Consider the following 22,745-nt stretch of genomic DNA (forward strand, 5'->3'; position numbering starts at 1 on the left):
GTGTCGAACAACCTATAACAATATATGTTCGTTGTATCGATAATATACGATGTATTGCATGCCGCAACAATATACGTACGTATATTCTTGTATAAAGATGTGTTTGTAGATCGACTATGGCGCGTGGATTTATAAATTTATTACAACGTTATATATCGAGCCATTAAAGAATCATGCCGATTATAAATCATATTAACGCGAGAGCTTTCGTGTCTCCATAAACCAGCTATAGGTACTACTTCTTCCATTACGCCGACAAACTCTTTGCGATAGATCGCTCGTTTTGTTAAACAAGACGGAAACGAATCGACCCGAACGTGAGAGCGAGAGGAAAAGAGATATGTGGGTGTTAAAATAAACGATTTCCTGACCGGGAAAAGTGAAGCTCGTTGAAGCGTTTCAGCGAATTCGCTTCGAACTGAACGCAATACTATGGTTTGCCGTTAATTAAAATTTCACGGTTTACACGATGACCCCGGTATAAACGAGCGAACGATCTTTATCGTATTAAAAAGAAAACTGACAATGAGTTTTAACGTTCCAATGTACGTTTCGGATCTCTCAGCGAGAACGTCTCTTTCATTGGCAAACGATACCACGTCGATGTAGACGCGTCGTTATTTTGGCGTAAATGAATTCCAATTACGCGTTACACCTTCGGGCGATTAGCTCTGGCATAATTACATAGGCGTATCTCGTCGCGCGACGATTAACTCGATAAAGTGGTCGCGCGCGTGTACGAGAAAGAGAGAGGGAGCGAGAAAGAGAAAGAGAGACAGAGGAGAGTGAGTAAGTGAGAGAGAAAGAGGGAGAAAGATAGCGTCGCTAGCCAGAAGGCGAGACGGGAAGGATGACGTGGACGAGAAAAGTAGGTGAGTGGATCGTCGTTTAGTTACTGCACTCTACTGCATTTAGTCTCCATCTCTTTCTTTCTCTTTTTTTTTCACTTTTTTTTACATTTTTTTTTTTCTTTTTTCGATAACCTCCTCTTCGCATACAGACATACTTCCGAGAAGGCGTTAATTACTCTCGTGATTAATAACCTGCCTAATATACCACAACCGTATAATACATATACACAAGCATACATATCGCAGATGTTCTCGCAGATACGAACGATAACGAGGACGCGTCCGAGCTCTTTCATTTTTTCGTTTAATTAAAATTCCGCACGACCCCGACATAAGTACAACGTTTCGTCCCGGGAAATCATTTTTCTACACTTCGAGTATCGTTTTAGCGAGTCGTCGTGTCACGATTTTAACTTGTTCGGTGATTTGATAGGAGAGTAAAATTCCCATAGGCTGTGACGGCTCCGAACACGAAGCAGTGTTTGAATGGAAGTCTCTTGGAAAGTTGGAAACCATTCTTCCTCGAAACTTAGGCTAGAACGTAAGCGGCTGATACTGCTGCTATTACTGTTCCTGCTGCTGATGCTTTGAGGAAGCAAAACGTGATCGGTATATTTGAGTTTGTCGCGGAGCGTTACACGCCAAGTTGACTCCACCCAGTATAGTATTTCTCGTCTTCGTTGCAACGTGTTCGTCGTCATGGTCTCGTGTCGTGGCACGTTCTGTAACTTTGGCAACGTACCAAAATCAGAGAGAATTCCGCGCTCCTATTAAAAACCTGGGAATGTCTTCTTACGTCCTTCCTACGAAAGTCTCTCGCCGAAATTTCCTTTTCTTCTTTTTCTCTTACGGGAAAGACCGAGAGAGAAAGAGTACCGGCATTTTCTTTACGAGCGTATCTGGCTTGGTTAGGAAAATAGAGTCACGGAGATACATGGCTCTCTACAATAACTCGCACTCTAAATAACGCTGACTATGCGAACAACGTGGAAGCAGACACAGGCTCGCTAAGCAAGTATCTAAGAACCCTCTTGCAAACGTAAATGTATATGTGCTTGTATACAGGGCCCAACGGGATAAGAATACGATCTTTGTCGTTTATCGCATAGACCGACCTCTCGATTTTCCTTTCTGCTTTCTTCCAGCTTTATCCCTTTCCTCTTGAATTTCTGTCCCACTCTAGAAGTAAGAAACGATACAGTATGGAATTACCGTTTAAACGGGCGAGTGTTTCTTATATGATTCGCCGGGATGGCGAACGTCCAAGCTCATTAATCGTAATGCCTTCCCTCGCAATGCGAAACGTAACGTACCATCCTGGATTTTCTTCCGGTAATAACTGCCGTACCGTGTCGGAACGTTTTTCAAATCCATCGTTTTCCGGCAACCCCTTACAATACAATGCACCCAACTTTGTCCTCCTCTCGGTTTTTCAATGTTCGTAACAAAGAGGTTACTCCATCGTTCTTTTTTCCCCGTCAGAAAATACTTAAAATCTTCTCCTTTTTCTCGAATTTCTTTGCTTCCTCGAAAGTAACCGCGTGATTTAAAAGTTTCGATAGTATCGTCAAAGCCAAAATGAAGATACACTCGAATGATTGCACTCGACTCGATTACGTTAGTATTTGAGAAGAATGAGGAAGAGAAATGAGTGAGTATATTAAAAACTTTCTTTCAACGGTATAACGTAAGAGCGTTAATTTCCGGAAACGTAGCCGGAATAAGACCGAAAGTGGCTTTCGGTATAATATATGACTCTTCAATTTCGCTCGGGCGAAGTCAGTACGCTGGATCAGAGTAAAATATGCAATTGTCGTGGCCGTAAAGCTTCGGCCTTAAAGTGACAGTCATAAAAGGTGAGAGTTTTACGTAGAAGTTGAGATAAAGGATTTCATCTCTTCGTCATTTCCATTGATGGAGGAGAAGTAGTTTCTATGGAGTATTAAAATCGGGAATCACGTATTTAGTTGGAAAGCGAGATACTTGCAACATCATTTTTTCAACATAAGTTTCGGATCTTGAACGAGAATATGAATTTATTCTCAAGTAAATACATGTAATTACCAGCGAGATACGTGCCTCGTACAGATTTCGTTCGTGTACGATCTTTATAACGCGGGGCGGAGGGAGGAGGGGGAATCGCGATCGAATTGGAAAGGACTCGTTCGAAAGTAAAACCGATGATCGGCAGACACTTAGAATTTCTCCGAGGCAAAGGCACGCACTTTATTTAACGTTTATCGTTTCTTTCCTTTCTCTCTCTCCATCTTTTTATCTTTAAGATTCTTTATAGATCCAGTCACGTCGATAAATCTATCGAATATGTTGCAGCTTGGCTAAGAGAAAGTTACAAAGGAATTATGCGTTTCTTTATCTTTTGCAAAGAGAGCAATAGGGAGAGAGTACGAGAGAGGAGTGTACGGTAAGTATTACGAAGCTACTCTTTAAACTTGGATTTTAAATAACCTCCGCCCGAGCGAGATCTGAGAGCGTCGAGTTGCATAAGTGAAATAAGAGGAGTGTGTGTATTTCGTGTTGAGCGATCCCCCAACTTGCATGGTTCACTCGGTCGAGGGCGTCGATACCGATTAAATTAAACGCGTCGAAATCTCCGAAGCGACGGACGGGTTAAATATGAAAGAAGAGGTCTTCGCCGAGGGAACGGATGGGAAATAATGAGTACGCTCGCCGTAAGTATATCCTCTCGGTGAAGATGCAAAGAGTCGGAAAAAAAAATTCACCATAGCCGCAAAACGAGAATCATCCCTCTGGATATCTGGGATGAACTCCTGTCAGTTCGCACGTTCGTAAGCTCGAGCGCCTCCTCTTTTCTTCTCTTCGCATCATTTTCTCTTCCGCTCTTTCTTTTTTTCTCACCCTCCCCTTTCGCATACCCGCCTTTTTATTTGATAAGGGGATTCTTCTTCAGGTAATTTCCACTCTGTCGTTGTGTCTACGCGAAACGTCGTTTTCGCGTTAAACAAGATAATGCTGGCATAGTAATGAACTTTGTTCATTAGTGAAGTGCCGCTTCGAGCGTAACAGCTTTAACCGTATCAACTTTAGAAACGCTGTTAAGAGAAATTAATTTGAATTTCCATGATATTAGATTTTTTTCAAATGTTTTTCTTTTCAGCCTCTTCCCATTCTCCATTCTAAAAGCGTCAGGTTGTAAGACAATGGCCGCCGTTAATGATCCATGGATGGTGTGTATCTGGCTAACGTGTTATTTCGGCCGTGCGTGTTACGATGCTATTATAAAAGCTTATTAAGACGAACGGTAATTATTACTCGCCACGTCGAATATTCGTGTGCTCAGAAAGTCGAGAAATTAATAATTATCGATGGATCGGCCCACGGTGTCTGTAGATACAAGACATCAAGATAACGCGTATAGGATACGCGCATCAATTATGGAGAATGTATCGAAGGTACGCGCTTATGGAAGAGATCCTCGTAAGATTAGTCGATTGGATGCGCTGTTCAAGGATAAAAAAGTATACCAACGTATTTGCATATAGGTACTAATTTTATTTTTAGAGCTCGATTCGACCAAGTCGCCCTCAACGAGGAAACATTCGTCGTAAGTGCAAATTACGTGCCACATACCGACTACTTACTTATGCATACGGATTATATTGCAAAAGAATTAGTTTTCGCAACGATTCCTCTAGCGCCGGACGATTTGTATGAGCTACGTCGAGACTACAGAATGAGAAAGAGAAATATCGAGAGAGTTCTTTTGTACGGAGCCACGAAGGAGATTTCGAAAGACACGTTCCCGACGTATTGATCGAACGAAAGAGATACGTCTTATTTGCGTAATAAATTCTGCAGCGTCACAGAGCAAAATTACCAGAGCCTTCGTGGTAGTTCAACGAGAAAGAAAATCGAAGGAGATGCCAGTCGGGTGTGCATGTTGCTGCCGCCTTTGAACGATACCCGCCCGTTCTCTTCGAGTAATTTAAAACTTCTAAGGCACCGTTACCGACGACGACGACGACGACGACGACGACGACGACGATCACGACGAGAAGATATCGCGTTTGCACCTGCTACAACGATGCCGCCCCCTCGTTGCGGTATAAATGTGTCGGACGAGAAAATATCTTGCGTGCTTTTTATATCGGAAAAGTCGTGGGCTCGAACCCCTCGAGAAAGAGAGGGGATGCAAGCTATAAAATATTTATAGTTATTCTAGAAGGCCATGGCAATGGTGCACTGGTGCATCTTATGTAGCGCTACTGGTTCCAATAGGATAATAACTTTCTTGCGAACCTTTGAAAGTAACTTTTCTTAACGTAGAAAGCATAATGAAAATTTACTCTCTTCTATTTAATCCGACATACTTTTATTTTTCCTTTTATTTGCGAAGTGAATAAATGAAACGAAAATGAAAAATATCGTCGAGCGTATCAGCTGCGAGATTAAATTTGAGATAATAAATGAGTAAGAATATATACCTAGGTAACTTTTATTTGATCGACTCGTAAAATATGAAGTCAACATTTGAAAAATAACATCCGATCTCTCTCTCTCTCTCTCTCTCTCTCTCTCTCTCTGTCTTTCTCATTTTCTCTCGTTTCTCCCCTTTCACATGCGAGATGAAAATATCTCCAGTAATAATATCTCCGGGTGTAATACCTCGCATAGAGGAGAATCGGAGTTAAATTACCGAGGATGATCGGAGAAGGTGGGAGAAGCGGAACGAAGAGGTACATTGATTGGAAAAGGAAGAAATGGCGGTTCGGAACGGCCTTGGTGTAAGAAAGGTAGAGGTCGATGAATTGCTTTTCGAGCGCGAATACAAGTAAAGCCCCTTCATTCGCGAAAATATCGCGAAAATTATTTTTCGAGGTTACTTCGAGCAAGACCAAAATAGAGCGATAAAAGAAAAAGAGAATATAATTTAGGATCGAGATAAGCGAAAATATTGTTTTCGTGAATACGTAATAAGTTGGCAAGGAGAAAGAAAATGCATGCTCGAAAAGCCGAGTAAAAAGAGAGCGTTACGTGAAGTGTAACGGAGATAACGTTTGTCAATAGTAAATTACAATGACGTAGTGTAAGCGTGACTTTCTCTCTCTCTCTACCTTGCTTGTTGCTCATTAACGCTGACCATTGTTAACTTCGTAGGAAACAGATACTTTAGATATAGTAGTGTCAAGTTAAATCAATAATGCGATCTGCTGGAGATATGAGCGGCTTTAGAATGTTCTACGAAACAATGGTGGTCAGACGTTGAAGAGCGTCGTAATACGATATCACGGAGGTGGATCATAGATATTCACAAATTCGAAGTTAATTAGTGAATTAGTCGTTCTTAAAGTTGGAAAATTGCTGGATAGAGGGAGTAAGAAAGATCGCTTTTATTTCCTCATAAATGCAGACGTTAAAGCTCTTAATGAGAAGACCATATGCCTATACATAAACATAACATTACGACGACCACAAAATCTTAACCGGATAGTAGTCCTCCGGATAGTATGCCGTATGTACATACATTGCTAAGCCGGTAAGTGCGAAGTTAGATGTTATTTACGACGTCAGTTCAAGCGCTTTATAGTTTATTTTATTTACGAACGAGAAAGTAATATCTTTCGAGAATGATTTTAGCGCGCGGAGAAATTAGCGCATAGTGAATTATCCTGGGGGAATCGTATAAACGTTAAAATATGTTTAAAACACGCGTAAATCTGTCGAAGGTACGTTTAGGTGTGCTGGATCATTGTCTAAGACCATAATTACTACTACTTTCACCTACATAAAAGGGTAAAGAGAAAGACGGAGAAATATCGATAAGGAATAAATCAAGTCACTAGGCCGATTGTCCTTTCCTCGATAAAGTTTTAAGGTTCTCTGATATCCAGTTTGGAGAAGATAAAAGATCGATAAACATCGACCGATCAAGATTTATTAAACGAAATTAGGTGGAAACTTTTAATCGATTATTTCCCTCTTCCAGTTGTCTCGAAACTATCGCGTATCTCTCGAGAATCATGAACGATCTCTTTATATTTCTTTCGACAACTAAAACTCGACCATCTGATCCTCTCTCGTAGAAGATTCTCGTAGAAGAAAATAATAAGGTCTCAGATTTTCTATATCGCTGTTCATCGTTTATTCTATATTATCAAACGAACAATTCTTTGTATATTTGCATAGGTATTACTATATTTACGATTATGATTTGTAATTTGTGATTGTGGTTGCGATTTGTAATTAAGATTGTAATTTGTGACATCGCAGCCGAATAGCTATAAAAGAAGATTTCTTATGCCCGAATCCTCGCTTACCGAGCGAGATATTTCAGATATTTAAATATAAAGTACAAAGCAAAAAGACATTCGAAGGAGCTACGATAGAATCTGATTTAAGTAAGATCGTACGAAGAATAGAATAGGTGCAACGATGCCAAGTAGCAGTCCGCCTCCGCGAAATATTTTCAGTCGTAAAAAGTATAAGAGTTGAGCTCATAGACGAGATCTTGCGCGAGAATATCGCGCTTCTTCGCTTTTCTTACTCACAATGTAGTAGATATACCGTGTCCGGACTATGCGAGATCTCTAGAAAGCTATCTCCAATCCTGGGTGCGTACTACGCTCATAAAACCGGCTATGCAGCTTCAAGAATATAACCCATCGGTCGGATAGCAGCTACGTTTGGCAGTAACACTCGCTAGGCGTTCGCCTGCCGCTCGTTTTCTCGCGTTCTTACTTCGGAGAGGCTGTTTTCGCCTACCCACCCAGCAATAATAATCTCTTCGCGAACACCCTGCATTGACTCTGGAAGAAACTTTACGAGATCGAAGCCCTCGTTTTGGTTTCACGAAAAACAAAACGAGCCGGTATAAAGACTCTGCGGTATAAAGTCTCTCGATGCACCTTGCACGATCCTCCCGATGTATCTTTTATTCCTCCATTCCTTTACGCGGCCTTAAAACAATACGGTTTATTTGTCGTTTCTAAAAGGACCACTTAATCCAAATAATTTACGAGCTTTGCTTTTGATTTAAACCTAACGAACCACTTGGACATGTGTTCACGCGTCTCTCGCAATGGGTAGGTTAAACGAGAATAAAGATACGTCCTTAACTAAACTCAGTGTCGTCTCCGAATTGTATTTGTCTAATTTGCTAGGACTAGCCTCGGAAACGTTTGGACAAGGTACTTGAATTAATACTGGCTTTGAGGCTTATCAGAGCGTGTACCACCCCTAACTCGAGCTATATCACAAGCTGTTTAAACATAATTAACAATCACCTAAGATCTATCAAACAGTCTGGAAATTAGTATACACAGGGGCCAGTGCGACGGAATGCACCGCGTCTGCTTGACCTTTCCCGAGCGAGACTGTTTCTCAGTACGAGCTTTGCATTTATAAGCTCGCCGTTTCTATTCGACTCTTACTCTCCCTTTTAATCTCTCTCTCTTTCTCTCTCTCCCTTTCTCTCCCTCTGTCTGTCTGCCTGTCCGTCTCTCTTTCTCTTTTCTTTTTGTCCTTGTCCTGGCACGAGCGAGCAGATATGCGCACACCACACAGTTTAACGTTCCCGCTTGAAAATACGTTCCCGTTTACACGTTCAACGAAGTGCCCACTGATTAGCGCTTTAGAAGCGATAATTGCACGTTTGATATCGAGCTTTGAATTTCAAGAGGTTACGCCCCGCTATTTGCGTTTAGGTGGGGCCTTACGAAAGATTATCTTCGAAGTGAAATATGTATCGCGATAATTGCGAAGTCGGTGCGCGCCATTCCTTTTAATATATCGTCTGTTATAATAAGCATCGATCAAGGGAGGCCAGACGAGCGATGGGATCGATGGGAAGATCGAGATTCGAGCGAATCGATCTGAATGATCCTATCGTCGTTCTTTTTTTAATTAAATACCTTTCGTTTTCATTTCATTTCTCATAATGTATTTCAAAAACACACACACGATCGATCGATATCAAGTTCTTGAATTAGGACACGCGATTAAAGTCATTGATATCTTGCGTTACGAAAAGGAAATAGATTCTCGTTCTGTTCGTATAGAAACGTGTCGTTTCATGGTTAAGTACGCCACAAAGTATGGTTGAATGAGATATCTTCCTGTAAAATTAATTTGCCAGGATCGAATTGAGTTCGGAGCTTCCGTAAGTCAGAAGCGTACGCTTAAGCTCACCGTGAATGATATCTCATAGTTGATCGAATGTTGCGAGCCAAGTATCTTTCTATATATATATCGGCAATGTGCGCACGGTATACGCGATACCATTAAGTCGTGCGCTACGAGTTGCCAGCAAGAGTGATCGTGTATTTCGAAAACGGTATGATTTTGATCGGCGGCTGTGTATAAAAAAAACGTATTCATGGATGATTTTTTACGTTAAATCGTACACGAGTTTTTTACGTGTCTTCACGTTTACTACGCTTTAGCGATCTCGTTTTTAAAAAATGCAATCGAAAGTTATGAGAAAGGAATAACGAGGAGACTTTTTTGCTGCATGTTTCGCGCATCTTTCTCACGGGCACGTGTGTTTACTTGTAAGAGAGGAAAAGATGGAAGGAAGAACGGAAGAAGGAAGGGGTTGCAAAAGGTAAGGATACTTTAACAGCAACGAACAGTGAGTATCGAAGTGACGAAGGAAGAAGCGACGACGGTGTGAGAACCGAGCCTTGCAGCGATTTCCATAGTTATTCGAGATAGCCGGTAGAGAAGAGAGAGAGAGAGGGAGGGAGAGAGAGAGAAAGGCATAGCCATCGTGGCTTGTAAAGGTTCTGTCGACGAGTATCCTATCATTTCCTAGCATGGCACCCAAGGTACGTTCGGTTCTAACGGTAAAAAGAATTCGTACGTATCCAGCCGTCTGTCTCGTTGCCACGACACGCGACAGTATGTTACGTAAAAATCCCTTTGATTCGATCTAACTTGACATACGGAACGTTCGAGTCTCGCTTTGCATACTCGTTGATTCTTAAGAAAGGATTAATCAAGACTGTCGACCCCGAGAAATCTCGCAAAAATCGGTGACGTGATTGTCGAATTCAGACTCTTCATCATTCGTAAACGATTTAAACGTAGCGAATTTCGGCTTGTAAATATTGTAATTATGACATCAAATACAAGGAGATCTTTACACCGTGTAACGAGGCACTCTTCGAGAAACGAAATACGATTAAAACGCGCGGATACGCCCGCGCTGTTATTGTCGAGCGGTCGATTCGCGGTCGCAAAAGACCTTTCGTTGTACCGTAGCCGATACTTTTGCCGTCGGCCTTGTCTGAAGTAGAATATTTTGTCCGTAGGATTTGTTCCGTTTAAAGGAATTAACCCGTCCGTCGGCGATCAATAATTTGGCCGGCTCGCGAGGCTTTCCTATAGCCTACCTTGGATACGCGCACCGGGGCTGCGAAATAAAGAGGCGGAAGGGGGAGCCCGCCAATTTGTGACCTGGTTATTTTCAATGAAGCCCGTACTTGGCATGATCACGCGTTTGAGGTGTTTTTAAAGGGCTAGTTATCGCCGCATTCGATATGCATGTATGTATTCAAAACGAGCGGCCTCAAAAAAGTTCCCTCATAAATCGTTGAACGCTTTTCATTTTGCCTCATCGTCGTTGATACACCGTCGATATATTTTGTAGGAACGCGCGTTAACGGTACGATTGCTTGCGGGCCAACATAAATTAAAATGGAGCGATGAAAAGATGTAGGCTCTCCTCCGCCCATGAAATTCGTACTTTCGCGTCGATTTTAGAATAATTGTCGTTCTCATCTAGATCGTCGTCGACGAACGCAAGTGGTACGACGCGAAAGTGGAATTCACAAGGCCTACTCTCGTGGAAACGTAATTACAAAGTTTGATTGGACCGTCCCAAGAGAAATCATTCCTCTCTCCGTCGAAACTCGACCGGTGTGTATCTAAATTCAAGGGATAAAACGTTGGATCGGACGATGTAACGGAAAGCGCCAGTTAAAATCGATGCAGGAGAGGTAATAACGACGTTAACGAACTTCACGCCGTATCCGCCCCATTATTATCCGTTCCGATAGCCGTTCTCTCGCGCGAGCGAGAGAGCTAGCTCACGGCATCTCGGTTATGCTAGTAGAGCGGCGTTTTTAATCATTAGCACGTCTGTACTTGTCAAAACTGAAAACCTATAATGAGTTTTCCCGCACGGCGCATCGCTCGCTGATTCTAACAAGTCGCTACCGGAGAAGCGTAGAAATAATTAACGAGTTTCGACGAGCGTTTAACGACCCCGCACGAAAAACAACGAGAGCACCAGCCGAGTAAAAAAAGGGGCCCTGTTGGATCTACCGGCTGTAACTAATAACTTTATTCGTGGCGTAAATGGGAGCGCTTTCGTTTCGAGCCTTCTGTTTCGTACGATTCGTTATAAAGTCCCTATTAATTATTCTATTTCCAGCGATATGCCGAATAAGTGATATTACAAAAGCTGTTCGACGCGTAAATAACACCATTTATACGGAGAAATTCCTGAAAGAGGATACCACAAAACAAAAGTAGAAAAGGTCTGTACCGTTTTTTGAATAAATTCGATATTCAAATCGGAATTGTTAATAAATTTATCCACGGACTTCTTCTCCTTTTCCTCTTTCGTACGATTTTTTTAAGGAATACATAATAATCGTTCGTTCACAAAAAATGAGTAAACTCTCGACGTTCAAAAGTCGAGGGACGCCCACGTTCGGCCAATCATCGACGCGTCCACGAAAGCGACGAGCGAGGAATGCACTCTTTATCTTTCTCTCTTTCCCTGTTTCCGTCTCGCTTGCTCGAGATGCGCGGTCCATCCTTATCTCGATTATAGTCGAATGAAGTTCACTCGAGGGCCGAAATACTCCCCGAAGTATTTCATTATCGAGATCGTACGACGGTGGGTAATAAAATTGAGAAGGTTCACCCCCTTGTCTCTCTCTCTCCTCTCTCTTCCTCTCTCTCTCTTTCACTGTTGCTCTCGTTGAAGCTGCTGGAAGGGCCGCATTTCGCGCACATTTTGCTAACGTTCGTTCGTTGAACATGCGAGAGGCAGAACGTGCACGTATCGAAGTACCGCTTGAAATATTGGCCGGGTATGAGTTTATGACGGTAAGTAGCGTGTGTGTAAGAGAGGGGATCGAGTAGGAAGTGAAGCCGGAGGGGAGATGTGTACGCAAGGAGAGCGAGCGATTTGGACGGATAGAAGATGTACGCGGGAGGCTACTATGGGCGACGCGAAAAGGGATGGCAATATGGGAAGAAAAAGAAGGAGAAGAGGAGAAAGATAAAAAAATAAAAAGAAGATGAAAAACGGAAATAAGGAGAGGAGGTGGGTCAAGTATGGTAAACGGAGGTGCCGTACGACCCACGCAGGATGGCCTCCGTTGCTTCGAGTCCCTTAGGCCGCACGAGCGTGCGCGCATCTAAACTTTTTCCCTTTCTCTCTCTCTCTCTCTCTCTCTCTCTCTCTCTCTCTCTCTCTCTCTCTCTTTCTTCGGTCAATGTAATACCCTCACGTTTACGAGCGACCGTCAGCAACGCGACCTTCCTCCACCGGTGCGAGCGATAGCCCGCGGACGCGTCTCCTTCTCGATCGTATTCTTTCCTTCGGAATTATTGCCTTTGCCACATACGATGAGTGTACCTCTGAAAATGGCCACGTATTTCATCTTTGAACTGATTTATAAGACTACCGAGCGATCCCTCTCTTTTCGATCGTTCCTAATGATTATTAAGCGTCTTACTACTGGATTATTCTCGCGAATTGTGATATACGTTCTTCGGTTGATTTCTAAGGATCATGTCGAACTATATCAAATTTATTTAAAGTCGAAAAGAAAATGTATTAATTATACACGAACGGTTCATCCTCTTTTCATCGGCACCGAAAATTCCGCGATGAGAAACTTAATCATAGATCGGTGCACGTTCTGCCGGTTGCCCAGTCCAATGGGAAATTCGAGTGAGATAACGATTTGGCACGCGCCAAACTCGAATGTACTTCAATTGAGCTGGCGACTCTCCTTAGTAACCTTAATTCTCGAGTGCATTTTACGCTCGTCTACAAACATGTCAAACGTTTTCGTAGAATTTTCATTTTACCAGAAGTAGCACTTTCCTTATCGTTGCGTATTTAAATTGCGAACGAACGTCCGTCGGTGGTTTAATTCACGTTAGTTAACTCACAATATTCGATGCACGAGCGTACCGTTATATGAAGCACTTTCATATTGTCTCCCGCGATGCATCTGTCATAACTACAACGAATATGGCATTTAATATCCCTCGCAAAGCACAGAAGGGACCCGAAATCGATTTCTCCCGATTTACAAACACCGTGGATCGATCGGGAAGCTCGTTCTCAAAGCGATATTTGCTTGAAACCGCTCAGGAAATGTATGTATTTCGTCGACAATGAATCGAGGAAACTATGAAAACAAGTCTAGAATAGAGGTTCGCAACTCGATGTTCAATAGTAAAGTTCAACTCACTTTGAATTCTAATTGATTTCTATGTGAGAACTATCGATTAGTTGAGGTCACCCTATTGTCAGATTATCTCTACTTTAATAATGTAGAGAGGAATATGTTCATGCGGTTTAATAATGTAAGGATGATATATTTATCAACAAAAGAATATAAGAAAGATAAGGAGAACCGCTTAGGAGAAATTTGAGATTTCCAAAGATTTCGGCAATGCGAAATTTATACTCTCTCTCTCTCTCTCTCTCTCTCTCTCTCTCTCTCTCTCTCTCTCTTCGCATCTGCACCATTATGGTATGCATATATTTTACCTAGCGTCCACGTTGTCGTCGTCGCCGTCAAAGAGATACAAAATTACTTCCGATCTAAATTTATGTCGAACAATTTCCAATCTTAACTACTGGCCCAGCTTTCGAAAGATCGCACGAAGGTTGTGCACCTGGTCGCTAGAACGAGGCTACTCGAGTACGTGGCTGTTTTATGACATAAGAAGGAGAGAAGTTACTTTGTAACTACAATGCATAAGCCGGAGGTAATCGATTTCCGCACCCCACATTCCAAACGTACGGAGCGAACGTAGAAGGGAGTATTTATGGTATCTCAAACGAGCGTGTTTCCCAGTGCCACCCAGAAGATGGTACGGGGATGAAACCAATTTTCGACGGTGTCTATATAAATCAGATCTTGTTACATGCACAGGTATCGTCAGAGCCTTCGTGGTGTACATTCGTCCGTTGTCTCCTCTCTCTCTCTCTTTCTCTCCCTCTCCCTCTCTCTCTCTCTGTCTCTGTTTCACTCACTCATGCTTTCTTGTTCTCTCGTTCTCTTTCTTTCACCACTTCTCTTACGCTCTATTCATTTCTCTCTCTCCCTCTTTTTCTCTCTCTCTTTCTCTCTCTAACCTTTCCTCGCTCCGTTATCCCTTCTTCACAAAACTCGACCCCTTGAAAGCTTCACTTTGCCGAATGGCCTTTTAAACCGAGTTAAAAAGGGGGTCAATATTTATTAGACGGTTTCTAATGAAACATTTTAAATGCATGGAATTCGCGGTTCTCCCTACCCCTGAGTCTTCCTCCCTCTTCTTCCGCTCTAAACCCCCTCGCGTGGACTCGTCCGCGCCTAACTCCGTCTCTCTTATTCCCTTGCTTTCTCTCTCTCTCTCTTTCTCACAGTCGAGTACGCCGCATACGGGCCCACCGTTATCTCATACTCACTCTACATTAAAAAGCTATGGATCGCTTCCTCTCGAGCCATTGCCATGCACTTACTCTTGTTTTCTCATAGTATCTCGGATAGAAGGGAGAGAAACTTTAAACGAGAACAAGACTTTAGATTCGTTCCAAGCTCATATAATTACATCTCCATTTTTGATTGAGGAATAATTGATTTTAATGTGCCTGCTTTAAAAGTTTCAAGTTCGAAGATACACCAGGGTTAGAATAGTTAATTGAATGTTTAAAAGACGCGAATCTTCTGAAATTAATCTTTTATCAAGTATCTCGCACACTGATAAAGTTTTCACATTACCCTTAGCATAGTCACCCTTCCACTTTGATGTCGTCTTTGTGCTTTAATGAGATCTTATCTCGCTAATTCTAAATACCCAGCTAATTTATTAAAGCGATAATTGAAGGACTTTAATACCGTGTGCCGAGCCAGTCATTCGGACAAATCATAAATTCGAGCTTTATCCGACAACGAACGATTATCTCGAAAGCTTGATCTTCTGTGATTTTTTTATTTTTTAACTTAAGAACCCATAAAGAATCGCCATTACGTTTATTCCCACCGTTGTAAAATGTCACTTTAGCTTTATGAGTTAAGAAGTTCGACATACATATAAGAAGAACCATGGAAGATAGTGCGACCGCTTTACGAGCGGAGTATTCTATCGCTGGAGAAAATGCGCCCTTTTTTTTCTAGTACATCCATGCACTTACGAGGCGAGAGCGACGACCGAGAAAGAAGAAAATGAATAAAATAGAAAAGAAAGAAGGGCGTAAGAGAAATGAAAAAAAATAAAGTAGAGTCTCGAAGCATTCACCGATATTTCGAAATCTTACGAACGGAATCGTTAAAGCCCATAGAAATCATGATTTAATTATTATTTATAATATTCCGCGATGCAAGCGCAAATCCCAACTTTCAAATTCCGATTATTATTATTATTGCCAAGTTTTGGTTGAAGAAAATGCATATGACGTCTCGTATCGTGATCGTATGGATCGTAACGAGTTTAATGTCGGACACAATTTACGAGGATAAACTTGTGCACGTGCTTCGATTATCGGCTTCTTCGGTCTCTTCGAATATGTCGTGAAAAGTAACATGGCGTGTAGCGGGCGCAAAAGCTTCTAAAGTGTATGCACGATAAACCGCGCGAGAAAACTTTGTTCTGGCCCGGGAGAAATTCTGCGCGAGGTAATTCCCGCGCCGACAAATGCGAGAGAAGAAACGTTCGAGGGAACGTAAAATCGCCGAGTCAGCGACTTTAACGATGTCGACCGTGCAATAAGATCGTCCGCGATCGGTAATCCTACGTACGCTCCTCAAAAACGTATAAAATAGGGGATATAGGAGATTAGCGTACACCAGTAGGTGTACATCAATTATTTATTTCGACGGTCCGCGAATAAAGCGGCGCGAAATAGCCTCACTTTTCCAACGACCCACTTTACGCTAATTGCCTGACTCTCGAACTCTTAATTTACGATTTTAATATATGGAATTTATATCATTAACCGAGCGAAACCTCAAAAAGAAATTTCGAAAGCGCGTGTATATCTATTTATCGGTCGATTTTCTCCCTTTGACAGATCGGGCCTCGTAGTTTCTCCATTTTGAATTTTCGATAAACTTACTACGTCTCGAACGTCTTCATGAATGTGGAGTAACGTTTGGTCGATTAATCACCGTTAATACCTGCTCGCTAGTTCGACGAACTTCTTCACGTTTTTTATTTGCCTTCTCTTTCGTTTTATCCAATGGATAGGTAATTTAACGTCGATATCTTTTCACTTTGACAGATTCATCTTTCGATGATTCGTAATTAAATCGCCAACGAGACGACATTGAAAGCGAACAAGTCGAGAGCGCGAATCAAAATAAAAGACCCCATCGAAAGTTGCACGGATCGATGTCATTAAAGCGTCAGGTTTGATCTAAAAATTTTTATCGACACTCTTCATTCAGCATCCCCTAGTACGATTCTTTGCTTTACGTATATTCCGAAAGTTTTCTCGTTTTAGGAACTACGAAATCCCTAGTATTAAGGCATTTTAGGATATTCAACATGGTTCAAGGGCTCTCAGCGTTCCATCGGAAGGAAAAGACACTTTACGAGCGTTAAATTGCAGCTTTAAAAACGACTCCTAAAAATTCTTTTACGTCTCTGCTCGTAAAAGTCAAGAGGATTCTCTTTCTTGTTCTCTTTCTCTTTCTCTCTCATCCTTGCTCTTTCTCTCTCCACCAGTTCATATCCATTTTTCCATGAGACGTATGATGGACGTACGTTTTCCTTCGAATCGTACCTATCGAACAAATTCGATCTATTCGTCTCATATCGAATAGATAGAATTGTCGCAAAGAACGTGACACGAGCGCGTTGTGTTGGAAGAAGAGAGTAAGGATGAACGAAAAAGAGAGGGTATTCTACGATTGTTTGTTTTGCGGTCGGGCTCGTAAACTCGTGACTTCGGCGTTTCTTACTCTCAAATTCATGATGCGAGTTGGTTCTAACAGCAACGACTACGTGGTGGCGGTAAGGACGAGTACGAAGACGAGAAGAATAAGGTAAGAACAACACCTGTACGCCCTCGTGCAAACACGTGCCATGCGTACCAACGTGCAAACACCCACGCTTCTGCCTGCGCGAATCGTTTCTCGGTCCGATGATCGACGTCTGAATAGCCTTTTCGTTTGGATAAAATAATTACCGAGGAGGGTGTATCTTAGTTACGTAGGTAGGTCGATAGAAGGGCAGGTGGCAAATAAAGGACAGAAGACTCCTGACGAGCTTTATTTTTTCCGAATATTCTTAGATGCGGATTTTCTGAAACGACATTGGGAAAAGAAGGGGAGGAAGAGAAAGAGGAATGATCGAGCAGGCAATAAGAAGAGAAGGATAGGGGAAAGAGGTTTAATTGACGAGCAACGTCGTCGAAACGGAAATTTCCGATAACGAGTGGACCCTGCAAAAGCGGCGCAGAGAACGACGATACACGGAGCGGAAGGAAAAAGAAGGAGAAGAATAATAAACGAATTCCGTGGGCCAGGAGGTTTTTATCGTGGTCGCGATACCCACACTCGGTGCTTTGACTCGTTAGCAGTTAGCAATAACATTCGTTATTTTTATCATATCTCTGGGCCGTTGGCTCCATGGCCTTTATTCGCGAAGGAACACGTTTTGGTACTCGAGTCTTAAGATACCTCGAGATAGCCGCGCGTGTTGCACCACTCTCTTATATCGCATCTCACAATATTGCTCTTCTACAGAATGTTTCGGGAGGAAACGCTCGAACGAACGAGCGAACGAAGAGAACACTTCCCTGTCCCCAGCCATCTCTCTCTCCTTTTCGTTCCACCCTTCTATCTTTTTCCTCGTTTCGAAATGAAATGAAATTCAATCAACAAAGTTCGGTGCACCACAAAGTAGCAGAAAACGACCGGCAAAGACGAAGCTGGACGAAGCAAGGAAATCTCTTCTTCCCTTTCCTCGAAATTTATCCAACCGATGATCGTACCCACAATCAACCTTAATACACCGCGTGCAACACTGTATCTTCTCACCGTTTAATATATTTATCTGGGATCTTTACGAGTCGCCTAACGACGTATAGCGTCCACAGAGATAATTACTCTTAAGGAACGAGCGTCTACCGACGTTTTATATATGACAACAAGATTAATTATATCCTCTCTTGAGACGCGAACTTGCTTGAACGAATTCGAAACTTTCACGGGATGCAACGGACTTCTCTACCATTGCTCCTCCTCCTCCTTCTTCTTCTTCTTCTTCGTCTTCTTTGTCATCTTCCTCTTCTTTCATTTGCTCTTCTTTAGAAGAGAAAAGAAAAAGTTTTTGCCTTTTCATGTCTTACAAGACGATCTTTCGCGTCGATGCTATCCAGGAAGGAAAAGACAAGTCAACATTACCGTCTCCTTGACAAGCACTCAATTATAATTGAATGCCGTCTCATGACTCTTTTTCTTTTTTATTATACAATGTAGGGATTCAAATTCGCAGATAAAGCGTCGCGCGTGACCCTCGCAAACGGCTACTCAGGCCGAATCGTTTAATGGTACAACCTGTTAATACTTGACATGTGTTACCCACACTACGGAATGTTTCATATACATAACCAGTTATATCCTGGCCCGGAAATCAGTCACATCGTCTCGAAATGCGAAATCCGTGCGATCGATTTTAACCACTCTATCGACACCTCGTAATCCTACCAAACTCGATCGATACTGACTGACATATCGGAGAAGGTTAATGTGACAAAGAAATCTTTCAGCTTAATCACGTTATGTCTAATTTGTATAAAAAAGAAATCGTCCATGTGACGATTTATGTCGAATATCGCGTTTATATTTTCCCATCGCGTCCAATCGGATAGGTTGGACACATAATAAAGCATAGACATCAGAAAAGAGAATGTGATTTACGTTTATTTTTCTTTTAAAGGGAGATCGATCAAGTGCAAATCGTAGCGTATCTGAACGACGATCGTTCGGCACCTCGGCTAACCCGCTTTTAAAGTAGTGTCGTGCGCCAACTGTGCTCTCTCTCTCTCTCTTTCTTTCTCTTTCTTTCTCTTTCTCGTTCAGGTTTAAAAGGTGTGCTGCGAATATATCGAAGGATACGATCGAAACGGTGGGCCCCCTCTTGGACCCCTCGGCGTTCCCTTGACTCTCAGTCCCGTCGACCACGATACCGTGCTCATAAATCATCAGGAAAATCAGACCCCCGGTGCTCGAGAAGAAAAGTGCGAGCATTATTACACGATATCTCGCGGTGCCGCGGTAGGCGAGCATTGAGCGCATTAAAGGGTCGCGCATTTACATAACATAAAACAGGCGTAAAAGCACACGAGCTTCTATGGGACGCACGCGATCCATGTCCAGGTACACAGCGTGAAACTCCTCTTTCGGAGGCTTCGAGAACACGCCACCCCTTACTACGATTTATTTCCTTTTTAATCCACGCTTACGATTATTTTTTCAAAAAATCAAGATATCCAAAACTATGGAAATTTTATTATCATTTATTCATTGAGTCATTGCATTGAGGATTGCACGTAATCAATGTTGATTATTAAGTTACAAAATACTGAATTATTTTTCGAATTAATTATTACATCATGGATCATTATATAACAATAATAAGGACTAAAATTGACTTACAAAACTCATGAAATATGTAATACATAAATACTTATATATTTTTATATAATACGCGTGTTTATGAAATACTACGAAATTTTTTCTATTATATTGATGATATTTAAAAACTCGGCTAAAAATGTTTTCTCTATAAATGAGGATATTTTTCTCCATAAAATAATTTTATTTCATGTCTCTAGGGCTTTTTGCTGCGACGATATGTCTCTTTGAAATTCGCGATTCATAAATCTAAAAAAACGAGCGAGCTGTAGTAAACAGAAAAAGTGTTTACGACTGACTCGTCGTGTAGTAAATTCCATAAATTTATGTAGGTCACTGTGTTAATATACTTGCTTAAAAACGAGCAAATTGGATCAACTTATTTACATTCGAATATTTTAAAAACTAAGAGTCACAGAGACTTCACATAAAATTATTTTAAAGAGTAGATGTTTGTCTATTTTTCTCAATTATTTGATCATGTGACAATTTATTACAAGTAACTTTAACAAACAATTCCTTATAAAAGAACATTTCGTCAATGAAAAAATATAATTGTGTGTCGATTTACTAAAGAAAGATCCTTCTGCACGATTTTAATGGCCTCCGATGCATACGATTAAAAGTATGAAGTTCGAGTGTATGCGTGCCGAAGCAAGGTGTTTCAAACCTTGAAATTTAAGGTGCGGGAGTCGTAAATACCGTATTTATTGGGTTTGTAATTGTCGGTAATTAACATGCTCTCGGGCTACACACAGGAACTTTTGGTTTTCTTATTACCGTGTCGTGACTCGTTATAGAAAAGCGAATGTCCTCGTCTTGCATATACTCGCGTTTCACTCGCTTCGTTTTCGCTTCTCGTTCGTTTCGCTAATAATTATTTCAAAAGTTACTTTACGTTAATCGATAAATTTCAATTTATTCTTCATTTCGAGGAGCTACTAATTCGTATTATAACGAAAGTCTTATAGCAATCCTCTTTCGTGTAACATCTTGTCTATTGATCGAACGACCGTGTCACCATTTATACTTGCTCACTCTCAAATTCAAACTTCTATCCATTTGGGATTCGATTTCAACTTCGGTCATATAAATCCTTTTGCTAAGTGGAGCTTGGTGATCTTTCAGGAATAAGGAGATGAGATCGCATCGGAGAGAGAGAGTCCCCACGTATTAGAAAGTTTTTCCAAGAGATCGGAACCTCTTCGTCTTGTTTAATCGATGGAACACGCGCTACGCCTCGTCTCCTTCACCAACCCTCTCTCTCATATTTTTTTTCTTTCTCTCTCCCTCTCTCTCTCTCTCTCTTTTCCTCTCGCACTTTTATTCCCTTGACGGATAAGAAATCTGTTTCCGGCAGCAATCTCGTTCTTTATCACGGAGTATGAAAAAGGAGAAAAAAGTTAGTTCAGATCGATGTAGTTAAGCACTTTGCTCGAAAAATATGGCCGAAGGAAATGAATTTGCTAGCGATGAAGCCGCCTTAATCGTAGCAATGTGATGGCACTCGTCTTTTTCAGTTTACCTCTTCCTTTCATTGTTCTTTTCTAGACAGCTAATTTTATCGAGGTAAATCTTTCTCTCGTTTCCTTTCACGTTAGACGTATATATACATATACATATATAGAGTTACATTCACTCTCATTCTTTTGCGATAAAGTTTTTCCCTTCTTCCTTTCTTCATCCGATAGATGAATAATTTTTTTTTAATTTGTAAAATCACGATCGAGTTTGTGTTTTCTTAAACCATTTACAAAAGCAAATCACAGAGATACGCATAAAGGATTACGAGGGCGTGCCATCAAGGCCAAAGGAAGTATTTTGTTTCTAAAAGCGTTTAACGAGATTACGGCAATTATTAAAATTAGGCGAACGACGCGACGAGCCTGATTGTCAGCCGAAGCAAAGTTTTACTTCGCTTGGTTTCCTACAGGCTAAAAGTCTACACACCGTTGCAACTCAAATGCAAGAAAAGATGAGAACGAGAAAGGGAGAAGCAGGGAGATAGAAACGGGAGTGATATCAATTTGTAGTTCGTTCGATGTCTCGAGCTCTTTCTCTGGCTTCTGGCAGGCTCGACACTCTGACAAGCTTGCCGAGTTTAGTTTAAGTAAGCAAACGATCGACTAAATAAAGGGGATGGGGTGAAGCTTTCTCTCTTTCTCTTTCCGCGGCTTCCAAGCGACTGCAACGAACAGGAAAACTACGAACCGAAGTGAAAGCAACCAGACAGAAATTGATGTTAGGCGTTTGCATTTATTATTAATACATTCCCCGTCCTGTCGCTGGCTGAACCTGTCAGCCAGAACGTTTCGACCCCTCTTTTCGACCCTCTTCTCCTGTCGCCGACCTCGAAACTTTCTTTCGTATCTACTCTTTTCCTCTTTTCGTCTTCCACCCTTTTTACTGCCTTGTCAATCTCCGCTGAATTTAATATCGATCCATCGGCCATACTCCTTAATAATGTAACCAACGTTAACATGAAACAAGTCGTTTCTCTTTTTACCTTAGCTCGATAATGCTTTCTCTCTCTTTCTCTTTTCTCTCTCTCTCTCTCTCTCTCTCTTTCTCTCTCTTGTAATTGCACACTCGTGTTTCCTCAAAAACCCTTCATCGTCTCGTTACTAGTTTGTTGTTTATTTTGTTTATTAGGACGTTTAATTTGAGCGACACGCGACTAAAGAAAAACTTTCGATTTACAGGTAACTTGCTCGATACACGCGATCGTTTTCATAGAAAGTTAAACTTTTTACTGAGTAGCGTGAAGAGAAAACGAAAATGTCGACATTAATACTTATATATAGACTAGAAAGGCAAACGTGTGATCGGCGAATTGGAAAAAAATTTATTTGGCCATCGAATAAAATGAAATGAGTAGAAAGAAAAAAAAGAGAGAGGAAGAGACAAGAGAAAGAGGAAAAGAAAAGCATGAACTCTAATAATATTCCAAATGACACGAAAAATATTATTTCTTGCGGAAGAGTGAATGGAACGGTCAGTTCGCACAATCGATTTTCCTTTTTCCTGCCGATAGTTC

At 41.5% G+C, this 22,745-nt stretch overlaps 2 long non-coding RNA genes across 6 annotated transcripts in view; one reads left to right on the plus strand and one right to left on the minus strand.

Moving 5' to 3' along the window:
• Positions 1 to 22,745, minus strand: part of LOC127066381 (uncharacterized) — a 576,444-nt gene that overhangs the window by 268,053 nt on the left and 285,646 nt on the right. The gene's annotated exons all lie outside the window — the stretch shown is intronic.
• Positions 152 to 6,951, plus strand: LOC127066382 (uncharacterized). Of its 2 annotated transcripts, XR_007782376.1 has the most exons (4): positions 152 to 872; positions 3,183 to 3,273; positions 3,988 to 4,282; positions 4,392 to 6,951. It is a non-coding gene; the product is annotated as an uncharacterized LOC127066382 (long non-coding RNA). The 2 variants fall into 2 exon arrangements; XR_007782375.1 differs by lacking the exon at positions 152 to 872 and having other exon boundaries at positions 2,764 to 3,273.

The sequence above is a fragment of the Vespula vulgaris genome, chromosome 9 (assembly GCF_905475345.1).
Source record: "Vespula vulgaris chromosome 9, iyVesVulg1.1, whole genome shotgun sequence".
NCBI classification, from domain to species: Eukaryota; Metazoa; Arthropoda; class Insecta; order Hymenoptera; family Vespidae; genus Vespula; species Vespula vulgaris.